This window comes from Cryptomeria japonica, chromosome 10 (genome assembly GCF_030272615.1).
Source record: "Cryptomeria japonica chromosome 10, Sugi_1.0, whole genome shotgun sequence".
NCBI lineage: Eukaryota > Viridiplantae > Streptophyta > Pinopsida > Cupressales > Cupressaceae > Cryptomeria > Cryptomeria japonica.
In genome coordinates this window covers 621,480,007-621,490,326 of record NC_081414.1, presented here as the reverse complement: position 1 = coordinate 621,490,326, position 10,320 = coordinate 621,480,007, and positions in this window count along the sequence as shown.

The window sequence follows — 10,320 nt, the reverse complement described above, 5'->3', positions numbered from 1 at the left end:
GAACTTTAGTTCAGCTTATCACCCAGAGACAGATGGTCAGACAGAGTGAGTGAATTAGGTTTTGGAGGACATGCTTCGCATGCATATCATGGACCAGCAGTCGCGCTGGGAGGATTACATCTATCTAGTGGAGTTTTCTTATAACAATGGATATCATAGCTCCATAGGTATGTCCCCCTTTTAGGCATTGTATGGTCGTCCTTGCCGCACTCCTTTGAGTTGGGATCGGCTAGAGGATAGGGTACTCATAGGACCGGATATTCTTCGAGAGATGGAGCAAGAGGTTGAGCAGATTCGTGAGCATTTGGTAGCTGCATAGGATAGGCAGAAGAAGTATGCAGATTCTCATAGGGTATATCGTGAGTTTTTTGTTGGTGACTGGGTGTTCTTGAGAGTGCATCTGCGTAAGAGTCCGATCCGTTATGGAAAGGGTTCTAAGTTGGCACCTTGGTTTGTTGGCCCTTTTGAGATCCTTGAGAGGATAGGACTTGTTGCCTACCGTCTTGCCTTGCCACCGAGTCTATCCCGCATCCATGACGTCTTTCATGTTTCAGTTCTTCAACCTTATCATTCTGATGTGACACATGTTCTTGATTGGAACTCTTTGTAGGTCGAGGACATACAACTTTCTATGGAACTTGTGCGCATTCTTCAGCATCGGGATTTGACCCTCAGGGGTCGTACCATCGACCAGGTAAGGGTTCTATTGGACCCAAATGATGAGACCTCGGTGACTTGGGTGGATGCAGTGAAGATTTCAGAGCTCTATTCTTATCTATTTTAGGCTTCCATGAGTAAGCCTAGTTTTGGGGGGGAGAATGTAGTACCCCTCCTTGGTTGAACTTATTAGACTCATACTTTACTATTGTTACTTTTAGTGGATACATTACCATTATGTGTTATTCAGACTTATATGACATTATTTCATGCTTTATCTGGATATGAGATGCATAATTTATTTACAGTATTTCAGTACTTGTGATTTGTGGTATTTTATGGATAAGTGTTATGTACTGACACTTTACTTTATCTATGCAATGTGTAATTATATGTTGCGTGTCTGCGAGTGTATTGGATGTGAGGGGATGATTTTCCTTCACTCACTCCGGTGAGATAGGGAACGTCGCGATTCTCCTTCATCGGTGTGCGTGCCATGTTTTCTATATTTGTATATATGCATGTGTGGTTCAGTGATGTAGGATATTGCAGGTACAAGTACCGGGTAGGTACGAGGTATCGTCTCCACCTGGTTTCACAGGTTTGAGCGTGCCTTATATTTGTTTGATGGAAGTGGAGGAGGTAGTAGTTGACCATATTTTACCCAGTTACACTCTTGTGAGTGTCGTCAGTTGGTCGTCTTGTCAGTTCGCTCAACCTTCGTGTATTGTCATTTGATTTTTTCTAAGTCTTTGCTTGGGGTTTGCTCAGTGTGTGTGTTTAGTAGATTTGATTAATTGATTAAATTTATAGAGTTATCTCATAGTGGGTATTTTTGAATTATGTATTTTAAGCATTGAGATCAAAATTAATTAAAACAAGTTATTAAATTAAGTTGCAAGTTGCATTATATTAGAAATATATCTTATTTAAATGTTAGTAAAAAAAAAAAAAAATTAGATTAATTTCATTTATTGTTTCCTAGAATTTAAAAAAATAAATAAAAAAATAAATGAATAAAAGAATAAATTAGAATTAAAGTATTGCTTTAATTTCTTTTTAAGGAAATTAATTATTTAGCATGAGAAAAGAAAAGAAAAAAACAAAAAATGAACAGATTATGATTTTTGCTTATTGCATTTTAATTTATCCTTTTGGTGGGAATTAGAAAAGAAAAGAAAATTCCTTTTTATTACTAAAATTAAATATTAGGTTTTTTTGGGGAAAAATATGCGCAACCTAAAAGTTTAGGTTAAAGGGAATATATCTTTTTCTTTTTGGGGGTTCACGGGAAGGAGGTAGCTGTGCATGGAAGGAATTTTTGAAATTTTCTAGAGGGCTTGTTCTTGTGAAGGTGAAGATTTTGGAGTTGTTGGGAAGGAGGCTGGGGTTTCAGAATTGGAAGCTTGTTGAAGGATAGAAGCTCTCCAACAAAGTTCTTCCAGGAAAGCTATATAGGTTGGGTGGCCTCTTCTGGTTGTTTTTTAAAGAAAATATTTTATTTCTTTCCCTCATTCTAAATGATGCGTGTTTAAAAAAAAAATATAGATGTTTAGAATGCGTGCAGTAGTTTCGGAATGAATATTATGGAAGTTATTGAAAAATTTCAGTCTCTGTGTGTTAAAAATAATTTTCAAATCTAAAACCCCTTTCTGGTTATTTCCTGTTCTTGGCTAAAATCCTTTCTTGAAATTTATTTTTAGTTTTTGGGAAGAAGTTATTTCCTTGGGTGTTTGTAGATATAAATTTTTTAAGGAATTTGGAAAAGTTATTCTGACAAAATTTTGCCAGATTTACCCTCCTTTGCCCCATAAAAGTTTCTCTGTGTGTTATGCAATTTTTGTGTTCTTCCTGGTTGTAGAAATTTATTAAAAATTGGTTTAAGAAAAATATTGGATTATGGAAGATATTTGTGCAAATAAAAGTGGAGTAGAGTGGGGATGCATTGATTTTTATCTCTATTGAAAATTAATTTTTTTTTCCTTGTGAAAATTAATTTTTTAATCCTTGTGAAAATTGTTTTTTAAATCTCTGTGATTATTGATCTTTATATTCTATGAATATTGTTTTTTTTATATTTTCTATGTAAATTTTTCAAAAAAAATAAAAATAAAGGGGGCCTTGTGAAATTTTTACCTATGTATTTAATCTGGGCATTTATGAAAAGTTAATTTTTAAATTTTAAAAAATATATATATAAAAAATGGGGTTTTTGGGGAGAGATTCTGTAGTTACTACTGACAGTAGCAAAGCTACCGTACGGTAGCAGTGCTACCGACGGTAGTACCTGCTACCCTAAGGTAGCAGTGCTACCTACGATAGTACATGCTACCGTAGGGTAGCAAATAAAGCTACCGGGACACATTTAATTCGCCCTTGGTTTGCGTGCCTTCAACATTAATGGAAAATTCAATTTTTATTAATTCTGTGTTATGTTATATATATATATATATATATATATATTTTTTTTTTAAACTTGGACATTTTATTAATTAAGTTTTAATTAATACTATGCAAATTTATTTATGTTTTAATTTATATATATTTTGTAATATGAATATATGTATATGATATATATTAATATACTTATATTATATTATCATATATATAATTAATTCAGAATTTGATTATTTCCAGAAAAGCTTATATTTTTAGATTCTATATTTATTCTTGGAAATGTATTAGGAGGTCAATTTTTATGTGTTTAATTTAGCCTTATTGATCAAAGGACAATTCTGCTTTTCTTTTATCAATGAGATGTATTTTCTGCTTTTTTGAAATATCTGCATTTGCAAGTAATTAATGCCTTTTATTGTTTAAAAAGATTGCCTGTTATAGGATCTTTAGAAGAAAGGGTATTCTCTGGTAAAAACATATTTCATTGTAAATCTGATTTGAGTTATTGTCTTGTTACTAAGGTTGTTTATACCCCTTAGTCAGGTGTCGTTGTATAGCCCTGTGATGTGAGCCATTGTGTGTTATGTTTCCAAATGGTCAATCCTGGGTTAGTGATTGTGTATCCTTCACCTGTGGTTTGTCAGGATTAGATATGGTTGTCAGTTTCGCCATAGAGTTCTCATAGAGAGACCTTTCCTGTTAGTGTCCTATGAGAGAAAGTGGCTTTCGGGCGGGGGCCGCACCCAAAGTGGATGGCAGGATAACCCCTCAAAAGTTAGTTAAGAAGTGATAACCTAATAATTGATTAGCGGGTGGGTAGCTAAAATATTAAACTAAGATAATTTGCCTCGCACATGGTTGAGTGCTTGTATAGGCTCAAGATGTGGTGAGAAGGCCTGGAATGGAAAACCTACCGCCTTGTCTTCACGAAAGGATTGGTAGGGTCCGCATGATGCTTAGATGGAGTCGGGGGTTCGGGAGAGGTTACACTTTAAGCCATGTGATGAAACTCTCTCCTTAGAGTCACTAGTGTTTATGAGTCGAGTCACATGGATGTTTGCGGAGTCATGTAGTTCTATTGTACTTGTCTTATTTTGCTTGCTTGAGGGTCTTCTACTATCTCCCAGCACGGTGGGGTGTTTCCATTTCGGAAAAACATGGTCGGGTGGTAGTGCCACTTCCCATCAGATATCCTTGATTGTATCTTCAGGCGAGGAAAGGCTTTGTTGGGGTATCTTGGTTTGTGATCCATGCACCAGCTCATGTTCATGATCATTGTTCAGTTGAGACCATGTGGTCATTGTATCAAACATTTATGTAACCTTGGCATTGTAACTTATGTATTCAGTTGTACTTTTGAAGGCTATGTAATTTATGGATATTGTAATATTATATCAATGGAATGTATGTTAATTCAATTGCTTTAATCTTTTGTATAAATGATCTATGGAAAAATAAATGCATTGGAATACTTTGATTCTTTCATTATGGAAATTAGATGTATGAGTATGTTTTTAATTTAAGCATTTAATTTTACTAATTGGATGAACAACTGGATTAACCATGGTGTTAATAGAATCAGTGAATTAATCTTCGTTGGTAACCCTTAGGAAATCATGTGTTAGACTTCCGTTGTGTTATTAAACGTGCAAATTGTTATAATTAATGCATTCATCTTTAAAAAAATTAAACATTTCCCCCTTTAGTTGGCTAGTTGTGTTGTTTTCCTTTAGGGTTTCTGGTAGGGCATTACAATGAAGCTTGATTATATTTATGATATTTAGAGGTTATATTTCAGTCATGTAGGGATCCATGTAAGTGGATGCATAGTTGATTTAAAGTTATCGCTTGGGTCAGTGCAAGAATTTGAGTCCACTTTTTGGCCAAAAAGTGGAAGTGTTTTCCTTGATTTTCAGATTTTGTCTCATTTGAGCTTAAAGTTTGAAACACTTGGAGATTGAATCTTGGAAAAAGTCCAGATTATAAAAGATAGCCCTCTGAGTTTACTTTCCAAATATGTAATTTATTTTAATACCCACATAATAAAAAATAACTTTTTGAATGGAGTTCTAAAAACTATGTTTTAAAAATGCCCATTTCAGGACCATACCATGCATGTGTACGACCCACACTTTTTGACACAATTAAAATTATTTTCTCAAACCATTTTGAGAAATTGTTTGTAACACACTGAAGATTGATGAGCATATTTTTCTGTAATTTCTTTTAAATATATATTTTTTAATTAATTTTTTAATGACCGTAATTATCTTTTTAAAAATTTGACGTGCACGGCCCACATAATTTGACGTAAACTTAACATTTTATTTTTTATTTTATTTTTAAATAGAATTTTTTTGTGTAGATTGATGACATAATTTTTTTTCAAAATTAATTAAAATAAAAAAGTTATTAAATTAACAAAATTAGTTAATATTTCATGTTTCTGGACCTGATTTAGTATAAATTAAATGAAAAATAGTTAAAATAATCAATTTTTAAATAAATTTATATATTTAGACTCTAGACAGTATAATATGAAATGGGTTTTAATTTCATATAAAAATTCTCTAATTACAAGTATGTAAACTATTTCAGAAGTTCATATTTGTGCTTTCATTCATGGAGATTTGAATTTGTAGGTCCATGTCTCAGGTGTGGCCATCCCAGGACTATCTCGGGCCTAATCCCGAGGCAAGTGGTGGGTTGTGGAATCAACTTCCATAGAAAAAAAAAGACAGATTGCATCAATTTACCACACTATCATTGAAATCCATACTGACAAACATTTTTTACAACATTTGGCAGTACTTTTTAATATTTTTTACACAAATTTTTTAAACGCCAAAAAGATCGAAGAGCACAACAACGACAATTGAATAACACTTCTAAAGCATCTAGTTCAGTGCCCGTTGTAGATGAGACTATTGAAGAGATCATGATGGACGCAAGAAATGTAGAACCAAACATGGGTATGACTGTTGATGCAAATGTTCACGTGGATACATCCTGGTATGTTTTTAAATCCCCAAGACTATGATGCCAATCAAATTGCTGATTTAAATGAAGTTGGATATAAATTTCATACACCAATACGAAAATAAATAAAAATTAAAAATATTACACCACCCTCTCTGAAAGAAAATGAATGTAATTTGTTTACTATTGATAGCAATGTGCTAGATAATCTTAATGGGTTAGTTTCTTGGAGACAAATCAGAACACATGCGAACAGATTATATAAACAATTTTTCTATAATAAAAAGTTAGGATTCTAATGTCAATTAATGCTACAATTAATAAAAATGTTAAAAATGCGTAAAGTCATGAAAAAAATAGGTATTTATGCAAAACCAAAAAGAAAAGATGAATCATATAAGCAAGTTGTATCTATTGTTGCCAATGCCATTGATTCTATCGAAAAAACAAGTCGATCGAAAGATAAGAATGCGACACATAGAGTTATAACAACTGCTATAGTTGACAAAACAATTGTTAGTAAAAGAATGTTAAGTGATATAAGTGGCTATTTAAACTTACATCGTAGAACCTTGTCAAGAGCGGCCAAAAGAAGAGACACAATTTAAATTGATCCACTAAACCATTGTTGGAGTTTTAGTGGTAGACTTCAAAGGTCAGACATGAAATTAAATGATAAAACTAAACAATTGATTGCAAAATTTTGGCATGATAACACTAGAGTTTCATCAAATGCTAGAGATGTTTTAAAGTTAAGGGTGGGATCAAAAATTCGTGATCCTCATCCAAAACATCTTCTTGACATGACTCAAATTAAATTCATTAAAAATTTAGTGATGAATCTGTGTTAATGAATTTATGAATTAGTCAAAGATCATTTGAAAAATGCAAACCCTAGTATGTTAAAATCAATAAACAAAGAATATGTTGTTGTTGTAAAAATGATCTTTAGTTTCGTTACTATTATGATGTTTTTCGATATATACGTTGTATGTTGCATGGTAATGATCTTGTGCAGGATTGTGGTGTTTATTTTCCACCTGAAACTATTAAATATTTTATTGCAAGTTTATTTTGTAAACCAACTTATGAGCAATTATTTCTTTCCAGTTCATGCATTTATGGCCTTTTCAATTTATGTGGGAACTATTCTTTGATAGGTGAGTGTTTGCATGAACATGTTTCATTTGAGTTTAGACAAAAAATGGTTGATTTAGGAGATTTAAAAATATAGAATACCCTCTAAAGGATGGAAAGTTGGGGAAATGTTTAGAATTGATTACAAAACAAAATAGTGTGAATGCATTTATCAATGAGTTTAAAAGTCATATTGTTCCAAAATATGTGAAACATTCCCAACATGCCCAATGGCTTGATGGACAGTTTCGCATATGCAAGAACACATTTTTAGTTGGAACAATAGTATCAGTTGTGGATTTTGCAGAAAATTATACTCTAAAACCACAAGAGGAAACTCAATCACAATACTACAACTCAGTGCAAGTGGCCATATTTGTGCATATTATAAATAGACATGACCATGACAGTACAAAAGATAACATAATTTTTTTGAGGGAGTATCATTTCTATGTTAGTGATAATCGATTACACTCGTCAGAGTTTGTTCAACATTGCTTCGAGGTATTTCATGATAATCCTAAGGAAAGAGATATTGACGTGAAACAACATATGATATGGTTAGATAACTGCACTGGACAATTAAAAAATGCAAGAATGTTTTATTGGCTATGCAAAGTTCATAAGAAAATGAATGCCCAACATTTATGGAGTTTTTTTGAAGCGGGACATGGTAAGGGGGAACACGATGGAGCTGGTGCCTATGTAAAAAGGATCAACTAAAGGATCAACTAAAAACTCTGCAATTTGACGTTTCTTCTGTCTGGTAGAGGAAGATAGTATTCCTATTCGACATGATTGTAATACCATAATTGGATCAGCTAAATGGCATTCGTTTAAGAGTTCTAATTCAAACACATGGTCTATATTCACAAGGGAGCTTGCTTGCTTTTGTCAATTTTGTGTTTCCGAAGATTGGGAATTTTGTGAGAATAAAAAATGGGTTGAATAATGGCAACAAAGATCATTGACACCCATATATGCAAATGATCCGCATGAAAGAAATGATGAAGATATGGATCAGATGTTTGCATCAAATGACTATGATCGCATTTCAAATCTTATACAATAAGGTAAAATTATTTTTGAAATTTGTTTTGATTTATTAAATAGTATACATATATGAAATCTTACAGTGTATATTTTTGTTTTTATTTCTCATTAAATATTAAAATAAAATTGTTTTGTTCACATGACATGTCTATGCTATTGTTGCACCAGAGGACAATGAAGAGGGGACATAGTATTGGTTGGATCGATGTGTAGAGACAAAACATAAGCTAACCACTCCTCAAGTAGATGATGATGGTTATGACTATCCAACATGATTTGTGGTTGTTGTTGGCACCTGGCTACACAAATATCTAACAAGAAAGAATGGATTGCCCACATTTGAAGATTATGAATTTGAGAAGAAGATTATACATTACTCGCATTTGGCAGTGGCAACTATTATAAAATTAGATAGATATCGTGGCAGGCCTACTAATAAACAATTATGGTCTCTCTATGGAAGAGCACGAGACAATTATAGATGCTTTGCAAAAGAGAGAGGATGGAGATAGTATACCATAATGAATATCAAGTAAGTTATAATTTGAACCCTTAATCCACCTCCCTTTTAAAATTCATGATTTATATTTTATATAACATTTTAAATCATGCATCATAATTATAAAATCTAATCTAGTAATTTTGTTTCAGGTCTACCACAAGTAGAAGGCATCAATGAAAACCAAGTTATTTGTGCATACTTTATGTTTCATTTTGAATAGTTACAAGTAAGTTAAAGTTTTGTACCCTTAAGGAAAATCCCTTTGAAGAGTCGTGATGTATGTTTTATGTTGTTTTTTAAATTCAATGCATCCTCATTATAAAAACTAATCATATGCATGTTTTTTTTCCAGGTATCTCAGAGTAGACTTGGCCTCAATGACTACTATTGTTTGTGCATACTTTATGTTGTATTTTGAGAGATATAAATCCTTATTATTATAATTTAAATAGACTGTTTATTTTATTTTAGATAGGTCTGCTTGATTACACTTTGTGTAATATACATAAATGAGAGACTATTGATCAAATTTATGAATGAGATAATTACGTTTTAATCAAGTTCTATTCAACATATTTGTTTTGATACTTTTCTCTTATCATCATTATTATTGTAATGGTAATTATATATTTGATTATATATTTTGCGTACCTATGATGATTAATACTTTTAAATTTAGTTTAAAATATGTTATAATTATAAGATATGTTTTGATACTTTGGTCTTATCATCATTGTTAGTTCATGATGTACACCTTTAGTTTATCTAATCACAAGTTATTCAAATAGAATTCCATAAATAAAATTTGAAGTCCACATAATCCATATAAAGTTATTTAAGCACAAGTTCCATAAATAAAATTTCAAGTCCACATAATCCATATAATATCTAATCCATATATATATCTGGATGGTAACATGATGAACTCCACATAATATCTATTGTGCACAAAATATATAAAGTATGCACAAAATATATATCATCTAATCCTATTATGCAACTATCCATATATATAAAGTATGTGCATGTCCAAGACAATATATACAATGTTAAAAAATAATTACACGTGTAAACAAATGTGTAAAGTCCATAAAAAAGTACATATCATATAAAATAGTACATGTACATCATATTAGAGCCAAATAAACAGTAAAATCTAAGTGCTATCATCAATAACATCTCGTGGTCTCTTCTCCCTGGGACATGGACCAGATCCACCCATCTCATGCTGTACAAGGAAAAAATAATATTAAAATACTTGAAATTAACTATTAAAAGATATTCATTTATCAAATACAGTTGGAATTCATAAATTAAGTTACAAACTTACCATATGTGTGTGCACATCAACTCTAGTAACTTGTTCTACATGTACTATATGCTCGATAGTTGTGCCATCCTGTATACAAGATAAGAAACATGATATAAAGAACATGAGCACATACATGTGTTTATTTTTTTATTAAATAAAAATGAACATTTATAATTTGATTAAATAATCATATAATAAAATATCGTACATAAGGGTACACATCTCCTCTAGCAGTATCTTGTGTAGTATCAACGCCAAATGCAGTGCTAGCTAAGTCTTGTAC